The sequence below is a fragment of the Hypanus sabinus genome, chromosome 9 (assembly GCF_030144855.1).
Source record: "Hypanus sabinus isolate sHypSab1 chromosome 9, sHypSab1.hap1, whole genome shotgun sequence".
Classification (NCBI taxonomy): domain Eukaryota; kingdom Metazoa; phylum Chordata; class Chondrichthyes; order Myliobatiformes; family Dasyatidae; genus Hypanus; species Hypanus sabinus.
In genome coordinates this window covers 4,613,033-4,627,892 of record NC_082714.1, presented here as the reverse complement: position 1 = coordinate 4,627,892, position 14,860 = coordinate 4,613,033, and the positions used below count along the sequence as shown (strand labels likewise).

The window sequence follows — 14,860 nt, the reverse complement described above, 5'->3', positions numbered from 1 at the left end:
AAGGGGTAAAGATGGGTGGGGGAAAAGAGGATGGGAGACAAATATTTTGATGAGGTAACACAAGAAAAGTTGATAAGGTGATAGTTTCTAAATCTCTAGGAATATTAAGGTGGATAGGTCTTCAAGGCCTGATGGTATATTTCCCAGTTATTGAGAGAAGCAAGAGATGAGACGCTAGGGGCATTGACTAAGATCTTCTTGTCATTTCTAGCCACAGGCAAGGCCCTGGAGGACTGATGAGTAGTTAATAATGTTCCATCATTCAAGAAAGGAAATAATGATAATCCTGGAATCTATAGATTAGTCAGTGCTAGGGAATATAAAGATTAGATTGATGAGGATTTAGAAAATCATGGCCTAATTTGGAACAGAAAGTATGACTTTGAGCAGGACAAGTTATGGTTTACTAACTTGATTTGAGTTTTTTTGAGGTAAAACTGTCAATGTTGCCTTCATGGATTTTAGTAAGGCTCTTGACAAGGTTTGTAATTAGGCGCATCCAGAAGATTAAGATGGATGGGATCTATGGTGACCTGGTCATTTGGATTCAGAAGTTGCTCAACTATAGAAGACAAAGAGTAGTGGTTGATGGGACTCCTGGTCAGAGATCCATGAGTAGTGGTGTACTGCAAAAATCTGTACTGGAACCTCTGGTTTTGTAAAATACTGTACACAAATACCTTGGACAAAAATGTGGATGGCTGGGTTAAATTTACAAACAATACAAGGAATGGTGGGAGCATGCCATAGAAAACTGGCAAAGGATACAGTGTGATATAGATCAGGTGCAAAACTGGGAAGAGAATATGGCAGGTGAAATTTAAATCTGGCCAAGTGTCAGGTCCAACACCAAGATGGTGCTGTGTACGGCAGCCGTGTTGTGAGCTCCACTCCAAATCTACAGTATACTACTAATTTCTAGGATTTTCTTAGCATTTCCTGTTCAAGTAGCTGATAGTCACATCAGATACGATAGACTGACTCTTCTGAACATCCGAAAGATGGCATTTACCCATTATGTGCTGCTTTTCCTACTCTGGGATCCCCTGCTTGTGTGATCCATGGGAGACTCATCTCTTACACCACCACTACTTTGAAAGAAGCGCCGGCAACCTGGCGAGGCTGAGATGGCGTCCAAATCGATCGCTGCTCCCTAGCATACTCCTGGCTAACGTTCAGTCCCTGGATAACAAAGCTTTGTGAACTGAGAGTCAGAATCTCCTATCAGTGGGAAACAAAGGAGAGCAATGTTTTATGCTTCGTGGAGACCTGGCTGACGGAGGAAATACTGCACCATGCCATCAAGCCCTCTGTGTTCTCCCTGTTCCGGGTAGACAGATTGAAAAACCTCACTGGGAAGAGTAAAAAGAGGAAGGGTACGCTTCATAGTCAACAATGCTTGGTGTGACCTGCAGAATGTGCATGCACTCAAATCCTTTGGTTCCCCAGACCTGGAATACCTGGTGCTGCAGTGCAGACCCTACTGGCTGCCTAGGCAGTTCACAGCTGTTATCATTACAGCGGTGTACATTCCACCGCTGGCTGATACTGACTTGGCTCTCAAGGAGCTGTACAAGACCATGAAAATGCTGGACACTGCACACGTAGAGGCTGCCTTCATTGTTGCCGGTGACTTTAGTTGAGCATTGCTGACGAAACTGGACCCCTATAATTCACCTACTGACACAACCAATTGACAGATGATGCAATAGCCATTGTTCTACATATCGTCCTTACAGATCTGGAGAAGGATGCTTATGTGAGAATGCTGTTCTTGGACTACAGTTCAGCATTCAACACCATAGTTCCATCCAGTCTTGACAAGAAGCTCAGAGACCTCGGCCTTGACCCTGCCTCGTGCAGCTGGATCCTGGACTTCCTGTCAGATCGCCAGCAGGTTGTAAGAGTGGGCTCCCTCGCCTCCAACCCTCTGACTCTCAATATAGAAGCCCCTCAGGGCTGCGTTCTAAGTCCCCTCCTTTACTCTCTGTATACCCATGAATGTATCGCCACCCACAGCTCCAATCTGCTAACTAAATATGCCAACAACATTACATTGATTGGCCTTATCTCAAACAATAATGAGGTGGCCTACAGGGAAGAAGTAATCTCTCTTGCACAGTGGTGTCAAGAAAACAACCTCTCCCTCAATGCAAAAACAAAGGAACTGGTTGTAGATTACAGGAGTATTGGAGACAGGCTAACCCCTATTGACAACAATGGATCTGGGGTTGAGAAGGTAAACAGCTTCAAGTTCTTCAGCATCCACATCACCGAGGACCTCATGTGGTCTGTACACACCAGCTGTGTGGCGAAAAAGGCACAACAGCGCCTCTTTCACCTCAGACGGTTGAGGAAGTTTGGTATGGGCCGCCAAATCCTTTCTACAGGGCCACAACTGAGAGCATCCTGACTGGCTGAATCACTGCCTGGTATGGGAACTGTACCTCCCTCAATCGCAGGACCCTGTAGAGAGTGGTGCAGACAGCCTAGCGCACCTGTAGTTGTGAATTTCCCATGATTCAGGACATTTACAAGGACAGGTGAGTAAAAAGGGCCCGTAGGATCATTGGGGATCCAAACCATCCCAACCACAATCTATTCCAGCTGCTAAGATCCGGGAAGGGCTACCGCAGCTCAAAAGCCAGGACCAACAGGCTCCGGGAGAGCTTCTTCTACCAGGCCATCAGACTGATAAACTCACACTGACTTGAGTGTAGTCTATATTACATTGACTGTTCTATTTATTATAAATTATTATGATTGCACATGGCACATTTAGATGGAGACGTAATGCAAAGATTTTTACTTCTCATGTATGTGAAGGATGTAAGAAATAAAGTCAATTCAATTCAAATTCAGGTCTTGCACTTTGGAAGATCAATATAAAGGGAAAGTACACTGTTAATGGCAAGACAGTATTGATATACAGAGGGATCTTGGGGTCAAAAGTCTACTGCTCCCTGAAAGTGACTGCATCGGTTGACAGGGTGGCAAAGGCGGCATTTGGCAGACTTGCTTTTATTAGTCAAGGTGCTAAATTCCAGAAGTTATGTTGCAGCTTTATTAAACACTAGTTAGGCTGCTGCTGGAGTAATGTATTCAATTCTTGTCACCCTATTACAGGAAGGATGTGCAAAAGAGGTTTGTCAGAATGCTGCTTTGATTAGAGAGCAAGCACAATAAGGAGAGGTTGGACAAACTTAAGTTGTTTACTCTGGAGTAGCAAGACACAGAGGAGAAAGAGAAATGTAAAAAGAGAGCAAAGCCAATACCTTTTTTCCAGGGCATGTATTTAAGGTCAGGGACAAAGTTGTTTTTTTTCCCCTCATTTACAGAGTGTAGTGGGTGCTTCAAATGCTTTGCCAGGGTTAGCGGTGGAGGGAAATATGATAACAGCACTTAAGACACTCTCAGATAGACAGATGAATAAGCATAGAATGGAGGAATAAGAACACTGTGTAGGCAGAAGGGATTAGTTTAGTTAGTTAATAAGTTAATTTCCAAATTAACTAGTTCAGCACAATATCGTGGGTCAAAAGGTCTGTACTGTTCTATGTTCCGTAAACATGAGCTGAAGGGCCAGTTCCTGTCCTGAACTGTATTATGTTCTAAATAATATGACACCTTGTATCCTGATGGCTATACCTGATGGCATGAATATTGATTTCTCTTTCTGGTAATAAATGTTTCCAACCCCTTCGCTCTTCTATTCTCCTCTCTGGTCTTTTACCTCTTCTCACCTGCCCCAGGTCCCCTCCTCCTTCTCTTTCTCCCATGGTCCACCCTACTCTCCTATCATATTTCTTCTTCTCCAGCTCTTTATCTTTCCAACCTAACTGGCTTAATCTTCTAGTTATTCTCCTCCCCTCCTCACCTTTCCCTTTTTATTCTGGCATCTTCCCCCTTCCTTTTCTGTCCTGAATAGTGTCACTGCCTGAAATGTTGACTGTTTATTCCTTTCCGTAGATGCTGCCTGAGCTGCTGAGTATCTCCAGTATTTTGCATGTTGCTCTGGATTTCCAGAACCTGCAGAATCTCTAATGCTTATATTAAATAGGTGTTCGTGATTGGAAGGTTGTTACCATTGGGTTCTATTCAGGGCTCAGAATCCAGTCCCTAGCTTTACGCACAATATTTTAATGACCTAGTCTCAAATGTAAGGTCCATTGTAAAAAAATTGTATCGGATACAAATTTGGCTGTGAGATTAACAATGAGGAAGAAAAACTGAATGTCATTAGATATAACTATCTGGTCTATTGTAGCAAACAGAATTCATTCAGAGAAATGTGAATTAATCTGTTTGGGAGGTGCAACAAAGCAAGAGAATACACAGCAAATGGGACGATTCCAAGAGGTATGGGAGTACAGATACACAACTACATGAATCCTTAAAGCCAACAGGACAGGTTGATAAAGGGTTAAAAAAAGTCAAATAAGATGCCTTCCTTTAATGGCCTTGGCAGGGAGATTAGGCCAGAATAGTAAACACTAGTTAGAGTACAGCTTGAATAGTGCATATAGTTCTGGTCATCACATTACAGAAAAGATGCTATAGAACAAAGGTGCAGCAGAGATTTATTAGTATGCTACCAAAACTAAAAACTTGGCCAGCTGGTGTACTGAACAGCCTGTGGTTGTTTCCTCTGGAGCAGAGGAAACTTAAGGAAACTTCAATTTGTATACCATTATGAGGGGCCTTGGTATGTAAGCAGGGAGGATATATTTTTCTGAGCAGAACGGTCAAAAACCAGAAGGTGTAGATTTGAAATAATTGCAGAAAAGATTAGATGAAGTATTTTTTCCCACCCAGAGTAATAGGGACTGGAACCGACTTTCAAGAAAATATATAGTGACAGAAATCTATATCCCATTTAAAAAGTGCTTGGATGCATATGTGCAGATCTTTGATCTAGAGGGCTATGGATCAATGCTGGAAGGCAGGAAAGGGTTGGGTAACTTCCAAACTGACAGGGACATAATGGGCTTCCTTCTGTCATTTTTTTCTGCAGTTCCATGAATATCCTCTGGAAGTCCACACAAACTTTTGTTTAAATAATTGTGTGGGATGTGGGTACTGCTGGCTAGGCCAACATCCACTGCCTATTCCCAATTTCCCCTAAGCTTGTTAGGGCAACTAAGAGGTAGATATTCTCTTGTCTTAATTGTCACAAAAAATATACTGTACATTGAGCACAATACTATGTCTTAATGTTTTTGACAATAGAGAAGTGCCATAAGTGATTACTTCCTCGTCACCCACATTTTAATCAAATGTGTTTAAATAAGCATGTCTACAATGTATGACTGGGAACACCAGATAAATCACATTGTCAAATTTGCCAATTACATGACAGTGCTCATTACCACCAAAAATGAGACTGCCTACAGAGAGAAGGTGGAAGAACTCAAGGCCTGGTGCCATGCAAATAACCTTAACATCATCAAGAAAGGAGATGGTTAACGATTTCAGGAGAACTTGCACCACTCACAAGCCCCTTTACATCGGCAGCACAGCAGTGGAAGCTGCAAATAGTTCAAACACAGATAACCTTGCATGGTCCCAGAACACATCATATAGTCAAGAAAGCTCATTACTGCCACTACTTTCCGAAGAGGCTGTTTAAATGGACACCTCTCAATCCTGAGGCTGTGCCCTCTTGTCCTAGACTTCCCCACCATGGGAAACATCCTTCCACATCTACTGTCTAGGCCTTTCAACATTCAAAATGTTTTAATGAGATTTTCCTCCCATACTTCTAAATTCCAGCAAGTACAGACCTAGTGCCATCAAACATTCCTCATATGATAACGTTTTCATTCTTGGAATCATCCTTGTGAACCTCCTCTGAACCTTCAATGCCAGCACATCTTTTCTTAGATGAGGAGCCCAACGTTGTGCACAATACTCAAGGTGAGACTTTACCAGAGCCTTATAAAACCTCAGCATCACAACTCCATTCTTATATTCTAGACCTCTTGAAATGCATGCTAACATTGCATTTGCCTTCCTTAGCACTGACTCAGTCAGCAAGTTAACCTGTAAGATGTTCTACACAAGGACTCTCAAGTCCCTTTGTATCCCAGATTTTCTCCACATTTAGAAAATAGTATGTCTTTGGACTATGGGAGGAAACTGGAGCACCTGGATGAAACTCAAATGGTCATGGGGAGAACATGCAAACTCCTTACAGATGGTGCTGGAAATGAAATCTGACACCCTGAGCTGTAATAGCTTTGCCAGAGATAGTCAATCGGTGCATTAAATTTTACTTTGAAATTTCTAGTCTGTTCTTCTTTGTGGAGCAATTCAGTCAGGTAAATTCACTGCTCTTATTTAATGTGCAATTTTAAATAAAATTATATATTCAAATTTACATTTAGAATCCGTGATGGATTAAAAGTCTGAAAAAAATGAATAGGCAGAGGCAGTTCTGAGCACCTGCTAGATTTGGGCAGTTAGTCTACACAACCTGCTTTATCTGTCCCTGCAAACACAACAATGAATTGTACATCAAGATCACTCCCTAGATCACATGCGTTTTATTTAATGACACATTAGGGAAAGCACATTTCAATGGACCTTATTAACTGAATGTTTATTAACCGATTGAAGTGGAAGATAGTAAAGGCACGAGGCACACACAGGACACCACGGATCAGCCAAGTGTTGAAAAAAAAGAATAAACACAAGTAATTCTGCAGATGTTGGAAATCTTGAGTAAATTACATAAAAACCTGGAAAAACTTAGCAGGCCAGGCAGCATTCAACATTTCCGGCTGAGACCATTCATTAGGACTGGAAGAGAAGGGAACAGAAGCCAGAATAAGGTGAGGGCAAGAGAAGGAGTACAAGCTGGCAGGAGTTGGGTGAGACCAGGTGAGGGGGAAGGTGGAATGAAGGAAGAAGCTAGGAGGGAATAGATAAAAGACGTAAAGGCCTTAAGAAAGAACATAATATGAGAGGAGAGTGAACCACGGAAGGAAGGGAAGGAGGAGAGGAACCAGAGGGAGATGATGTGAGCTGAGACTCGCAGGAGGGAGATCATAAGGGAGGAAACAGTGGACAAAGAATTACACAGAGAGTGACCTCTATGGAAAGTGGATGGGGGGTGGGGGGGGAGGAGGGTAGGATGTGCTTAGTAGTAGGATCCTGTTGAAGATGGTGTAAGTATCATGTACTGGGTAGCTTGATGTGGAGGCTCATGGGGTGGTGGGTAAGAACAAAGAGAACCTTATCCCTGTTATTATTGTAGGAGGATCAGTTGAAGGTAGATGTGCAGGAAATAAGAGATGTGGCTGAGGACAGTATCACTAATGCCGCAAGGGAAACCCATTCTATGAAAAAGGAGAACATTTCAGAAGTTCTAGAATGGAAAGCCTTATCTTGAGAACAGATGTGCCAGAGAGCAAGGAACTGAGAGAAGATAACAGCATTTTTACAAGTGAGACGGTGATTGGAAGAATAGTTGAGGTAACTGTTAAGGGTCAGTAGTTTTGTAAGATGTCAGTACATAGTCTGTCTCCAGAGATATAGAAAAAGAAGAGAGTGGTGTCAGAGATATTAATTAAAAACAGGAGAATTGGGACATTTGGCCCATTGAGTCTGCTCCACCATTCAATCATGGCTTACCCTTCTTTTTGCCCTCCTCAGCCCCACTCCCCAGCCTTCTCCCCGTAACTTTTGATGCCGTGGTCAATCATGAACCTATCAATCTCCGCCTTAAATACACCTAACAACTTGGCCTCCACAGCTGCCTGGGGTAACAAACTCCACAAATTTACCTCACCCTGGCTAAAGAAATTGCTCCGTATCTCTGTTTTAAATGGACACCCTCTATCCTGAGGCTGTGCCCTCTTGTCCTAGACTCCTCCACCATGGGAAACATCCATTCCACATCTACTTCTAGGCCTTTCAACATTCAAAAGGTTTCAATGAGATCCCCCCTTCATCCTTCATAACAGATGAACTAAGTAAATTTGAGAGTAGAATGGAAGTTAGAGGCACAGTTGATGAAGATGTTGAGCACAGCATGAGTGCAGGAAACAGCACCAATGCAGCTGTCAATGTAACAGAGAAAGAGTTAGGGAGTATTTCAAGAGCTTGTGTATTACAGTAATTTCAGTTGTGATCAATATATTTTTCTCAAGTGAGACGTATTAAACAAGGTGGAGCAAAAAACAGGTGATTGAACTATATTCGCTATAATTTAAATGAATAACAGATCAGCACTGAGCAAGAGAAAGATTACCCATGCTTCTAAGATTTAAAAACAAAAAAAAATCTGAATTAGCATGATAATAAACTATTCCCAAACAGACAACCTGTTTGAAAAGTGAAAACGTGAAAAGGTTGAGCAAAAATTAGGACAACATAAACATGATTTTCAACATTCACAACCCTGCTCCAGTTACCAAGATAACCCAGATTGGAGCAAAATTATGCATTATTACTATGAGAGATACTTTATCATAGGTTTCACTATCACAGCATAAGCATTCATATGGAATACTTGTCAGATGGTCTGGAAAGCAGCAAAGTATTTGCAATGGATCCACATTCTATTAGTTGCCAGTATTCAGTTGGTCATTTGCCACACTGGAAGGACAATGTTTTTTAAAAGAACAGTTGGTATCTAGAATGAGTTGATAGGAAGGTGGTGGAGGTGGAACCTGTAACATTCAAAAGACATCTGGACAGATAATTAAATAAGCACAACAAAGAGGGATATGCAATTAATGCAGGCATGATAGTTCTGAAGGGCCTGTTTATATGCTGTACAACTCTATGACACCCGTAAGTCTCTTGAATGGCATTGGAGAGAGTCCAGAGGTGGCTCATCAGAATGATCATGGGAATGAAAGGATTAACATACGAGGAGCATCTAATGGCTCTGGGCTTGTACTCGCTAGAATTAGAAGAATGACGGAGATATCATTGAAACTTATCAAATATTGAAAGGCCTAGATACAGTGAAAGTGGAGAGGATGTTTCCTATAGTGGAGGGGTTTAGGACCAGAGGGCACAGTCTCAGAAAAGAGGGATATCTATTTAGAACAGAGATGAGGAGGAATTTCTTTAGCCAGAGGATGATAAATCTATGAAATTCATTGCCTCAGACAGCTGTAGAGGCCAAGACATTGGTATATTTAAAGTGGGGGTTGAAAGGTTCCTGTTTAGAATTTTTTTTAAATATTCAAGTAGGACAGAGTTGCTGAAAGATACAAATTTGACTTGGATATATTTATTCCTTGACAAAATAAAGAACCTGTTTTCTGTTCTGTATGACTCTAGGAAACAGCTGAAAAATCTCCAGGAAATAACCTCCTAGTCAAAACACTTCACATTAGTCTGAAACATTTATCTTAGCATTGATTAGTAGGAGGGTTAGGAACAGAACAAAATCTACAACAAGAATGAAGATAATCGCTGGGGATGTCTGACGGGTTCCTGTGGGTGGATGAGGGAGGTGCTGCTTAATGAAACTAATAACAGTAATTGAGTTTTGTTCAATTTATGCTTTAAAAGACAGTGAATGCCAGGTAACATGGCCAGATTGCAGCTGAGCTGGAGTGGATGCAGTATTGCTCTCAAACTTTGACAAATTCTGATGTGGCCAGCAACTGTCACCAATAATGGGCACAAAGCTAATCAAGGGGATGGTGTAGGTGGAATGGTAGCAAACAGTTAGGAAGAATATACCCAGGACAACAGAACAATTTCCCTTGCTTTACAAACAGATTCAGTGTTATGTAACAAATGATACTTGGGAGTGACAGGAATGCTGCACATAGAATGCTACTCAGACAACAAAAGCTTCTTTAACCAATCATGTGAATTTTTCAGATTTAAACCTTTTATTTTATTGACTAAAATCAGAACATACCAAACAATCCTCAAATTGTGTTAAAGAAAAATCTGGCTGACAACCTTCGCCTGACCGAAACTTCATTGTCTGGCTCTATCATCTACCTGCCCTAACCCACTGCGTAGGAAATCTCTTTAAATTGTAATTTGGCTTGACCTCTACTCCTCAGGCACTTCTCCCATCTTTGAGAATCTCATCTGGTTTCACGTCTCTGAGAATTTAAAATTCTCTGGCACTCATTCCAAGTCCCATAAACATTTCCTCAGTGAGATATTTTTACTCCTTTCCACCCTCAGATGCTATTTTGCATTCAGAAAGATTTCAATCTCCATTATACTTGTCCTTTAGGAATTCATTAGTATCTTAGCCAATTTCTTCTTCCTCACCGTGCAAGCTGTTTGCATATAAACACTGTAGATGAAGGCTCTTGATATGAAACATTGTCTACAGATGCTGCCTGGCTTGCAGAGTTCCTCTAACACAGGGATTCCCAACCTGAAGTCCATGGAATCCTCAGAAAATAGAGTGTGTGGCATAAAAAAAGATTGGTAACCCCTTCTCTAGCAGTTTGGTCCTTTGCTATAAGCACTTCTCTTAACCGTGCCAAAGACGTGGAATACTTTGACTATTTCCTTGTAATACTTTCCTCCTTAGCCCATTCATCTCCCCTGACTCCCCAAGGAAATAACCTTTTTTTAAACAATTCATTTTCAAAACTGGGGGACAGGGATGAGCCAAGCAGAGCTGGCAGCACTGAACAGACTCACTCACTGAATTGGTGAGGCTGATGGTAGCAGCTCTTCCTATGCCTGTCCATTGTCGAGGTTAAACTGTTCTCACACACAGTTTCTGTTCATTTCCAAGTTATGAAAAATTCAGGCAATGAACAAATCTCAGGAACAGAAGGAATCCTAGCATAACTTGGGGAATACCTGCATTTATATATTTGCAGTTAACCCCTCATCTCTTCACCCTACCAACTCTACAACACTAGTTTCTTTGCCTTTCTAGTTCTGACCTTATTTTCACCCATTTTCATTACCAATGACTGTAACCTGTAGATCTCCCAAATACCTTCTCACTTTCCTTCATCACTCCCTTGCTCCTTTCTTTATTGGTCTAGTTCTATTTACAGGACTATGCCAGTTTTTAAGTCTTTACAGTGGGGCGTTTTATTATCGAGGATGGTGAAGGCAAATGTTCTCACAGCATTTAAATCCAACTGAGAAAAACATCTGAACTCCACCACACTGAAGCTACAGCCCAAGTGCTGGAAAACGGAGATTAGTATAGATAGTAACTGGATAGCTGTCACGGAAAGGGTGGGCCGATGAGCTAATTTCCGTACTGATGTTATTACAACTTAAACTACTTTTCAAAAATGACATTGAACATGTTTTGAAAATCCTTGCACAGCAGTAAAAACAATTAATTTGCAACCCGCACACTGTTGTAATGGGAACCTGCGCATTCCTCAATGCAGCCAATTCTGATTCTCTTGAACTGACATTACCGAGCCCGAATGTATATCTGCAGGGGTGGGGGACAGGACGACGAGAGGACGGTCGTGAGGGACCCTGCCTCTTCCCGCCTGCCGGCACGACAAACACCCAGACTGATCTCCCGGGAGGGGGAAGAAAGGAGGGGACAGCGCCCAGATCTCTTCATAAACCCACCGTGAAGCACTTTAAAAGAAAGCTGCCAAGACTGTCAGTGTGCCCCGGTCTCCCGCCATCCGCCACTCACCGCCACCGCCTCGAGCGGCTATCGCCTACTGCCTCGCCGCGCATGCGCCCTTACAACTGCCGCTGCTTCGAGCCCCAGTCATCGACAGGCTCGCGGCGCTATCGCGCATGCGTTCTTCCAACCGCCGTCGTTCTGCCCCTCCCCCGCCCTACCTCCCGTCCCGTGAATGCGCAGGCGCTAGCAGGTATCAAAGGCGACTGAGGTAATCTAAATTAATTTGTTTCCTTTACTTCTTGGGTTAAATAAAATCCCCAGATAATTCCTCCGCCGCGCATGTGAGTTGGGTGACCTCTCAGAAGAAAGCTTGTTAGTGGAGGCCAAATCAAGGTGATGCTGCGACAAGTGAAGTCGAACTGATTGCCGCCAGCGCGACTAAAAATTCGCTTACAACAGCATCGCAGACATCTAGGTTCAGGCAACAACACACAGAACGTGAGTCTGCTCCTCCGTGAGGCAGGGATACAAAAGCTTGAGAACACACATCATTAGGCTCAAGTACAGGTTCTATCCCGCTGTTACCAGATCTCCGAAGGAAACTTTGTATAACGATGAACTCTTGATCTCTCAGTCTACTCCTCATGACCCTTATACCCTTTTTGCCTGTCTGTATTGAACTTTCTTTGTGGCTGTCGCCCTTTATTCTGCAGACAATTGTTTATATTTTTTGTATCTTTACCTCTTCGCAGCTGTCGCATACCCTCGCAGCTTCTTACTTCGTCCTTCCTTCCCCACCAACACACCTTCTCCCTCAACTGTTCTCATCTATCACCTGCCTGCTTTGTTCCCTTCCTTCTGCCCTCTTTCTTTCCAGTCCTGATGAATGGACTCGACCCAAAACATTGACTGTTTATTCCCCTCCATAGATGCTGGCTGACTTGCTGAGTTCCTCCAGCATTTTGTGTGAGTTGCTCAAGATTTTCAGCTTCTGCAAAATCTCTTGTGTTTATCATTGGTATCTGGATGGCATGCAAACGAAAGCTTTTAACTGTATCAGATTCAGATTCATTTATCACATGTACTTTAAAATATACAGTGAAATGTGTTGTTTGTGTTAACAACCTAAGGATGTGCTGGAGGCAGCCAGCAAGTGTTACCCAGCATTCTGGTGCCAATATAGCATGCCCACGTTGTTCACCAAACAAGTCCCCTTTCTCCCTCAAACCCACTCATCCACTAACACAGACATGCCTCCAACAAGCCACGTCTGGACCTCCAGCCTTCAGTCCTTGGTTCAGACTCACAGACATCGAGAATGTGACTTCCAGCTCCATGACCCATGGGCATCTTGGTACAGGTGACAATAATAAATCAATATCAATTTTGCATTCAAAGGAGAAGCAAAGGGAAATGCCTTCACTGAGAATCTGAAGCCACAAACATTGTGCTGGAGGAATTGGTTGAGCAGCATCTGTGGGAGGAAATGGATTGTCAAAGGTTTGGTTTGAAACTTTGCATCAGGCTGTGCAGAGTTCATTCAGCAGGATTTTTTTTTTGTTATTTTTTTATTGAAGTTCATCATCAAACAAACATTTCCATAAAATGTGTTTCAGACACTATACATATATATCATATAATCATATATATCACAGATCTCCACAAAGTATTTATCTGAGGTATACACTTATAGAAAAGAGTGGAAAGAAAAAACAAGCAAAAGAACTATGTACAAGTAGGGAGTGATTTTTTTTACAACATATTCATTGATTTGTGAAAATAAAATCTGGTCTATGAGGCATTATGTAGTTAAACCATTTTTCCCAGTAACAGATGCTGTTATCTTCTCCAATTTGTAAATGTCCATTGTAATTTCCATCCATGTGTTTAAAGTTGGTCTCTCCTGTGATAACCATTTCCTAGTAAGAGTATTTTTACCAGCCACCAACAGTGTGGTGAACTACATATACTTGTCTGGACAGGCCCCCCCCCCCCCCCCCGCTAACTGCTCCTGTGGCTCCTCCCACAGACCCCTGTATAAAGGCGATTGGAGGCACTGCTCCTCCCTCAGTCTCCCGGATGTTGTGTGGTGGGCTCTTGCTGCTGATGGTGCTTTCTTCCAGCTAATAAAAACCTATCTTGACTCACGTCTCCGAGGGTTATTGATGGTGCATCAATTTTATTAGCTGGAATTTTAAAACATGTAAAGTATTTTATGTCCGGAAAAATTGGACATTGATCCTCAAGCCCTAGAAGCAGCTATTGCCTTTGAACTCTAGCTTGCATGCTTCCAATCATACTTGGAAGAGATTCCCGTGACTGAGCCTGCTATCATACACAAAATCCTCCTCTCCAGAGTCAGTCTGAAGGAATACTCCCTTATCAGGGACCTGCCAACCTACCAAGGGGCAATGGACGCCCTCAAAAGACAGTACCTGCGGCCGGTGAATACCGTCTATGCAAGACATTGCTTAGCGATGTGGCGGCAGCGGACTGTAGAGTCGAGCGCTGAGTTTGTCCAGGCCCTACAGACACTCATGCGGGCCTGCGACTGCAGGCGACTGACAGCAGAACAGCATGTGGAGCTCCTTGTACGAGATGCCGTTACGGGGATACAGCACCAGCGGCTGCTGGAAAACGCCGATCTTACCTTACGCTCGGCAATCGAGCTGGCCGACACACTGGAGGCTGCTCTGCACAACGCTGTCACTGTCCAGCCGCGCGATCTCCCGCCGGCCCCGTGGATGCCGTAGACCCCGCTACCCGGCCAATCGACCTCAGCTGCTTCCACTCGCGAGTCCATGAACTCCCCGAAACCCTCTGGTGAAGCGACCACAGCTGCTGCCAGTCGCAAGTCCATGCAGTGTTAGTTCTGCGGACTCGAAAAGCACCCCCGAAAACGCTGCCCAGCCCGAGAAGCTACCTGCTCCAGCTACGGAAAGAAGGGCTATTTTGCCAAGGTCTGTAAGTCTAAACCACGAGCGGGGTCGAGCAGTGCCGCATGCGAGGCATGGGGGCGGCCATCTTTGTCGGCGCCACCTCGCTCCACCTCCAACCCACAGGTGCTTACGGGGCACCAAGACGGCAATTCAACTCTGGCCTCCGTAACCCTCGACCAAAGCGCCCCACACCAGCTTGCAAGGTGAATGATGGACATCCTGGTGGAGGCGCACAGGACTAGCTGCCTGTTTGACACAGGCAGCACTGAGAGTTTTATTCACCCGGACATGGTGCAATGCTGCAGACTCGTGACACAGCTGGAAAGCCAGAGAGTCACCATGGCTTCTGGGTCGCACTCCACAGACATCT

At 43.4% G+C, this 14,860-nt stretch overlaps 1 protein-coding gene across 3 annotated transcripts in view; it reads right to left on the bottom strand.

Moving 5' to 3' along the window:
• tbc1d24 (TBC1 domain family, member 24) overlaps nt 1–11,731 on the bottom strand; it is a 73,740-nt gene extending 62,009 nt beyond the window's left edge. Inside the window, exon 1 of one of the 3 annotated variants that reach the window (XM_059978895.1) lies at nt 11,618–11,731. The gene's annotated coding sequence lies outside the window, so the exon portion shown is untranslated. Of the gene's footprint in view, nt 1–11,547 lie in introns of all 3 variants that reach the window. The other 2 variants (XM_059978894.1, XM_059978893.1) reach the window with 2 other exon arrangements.
• Nucleotides 11,732–14,860: the final 3,129 nt, after the last annotated feature.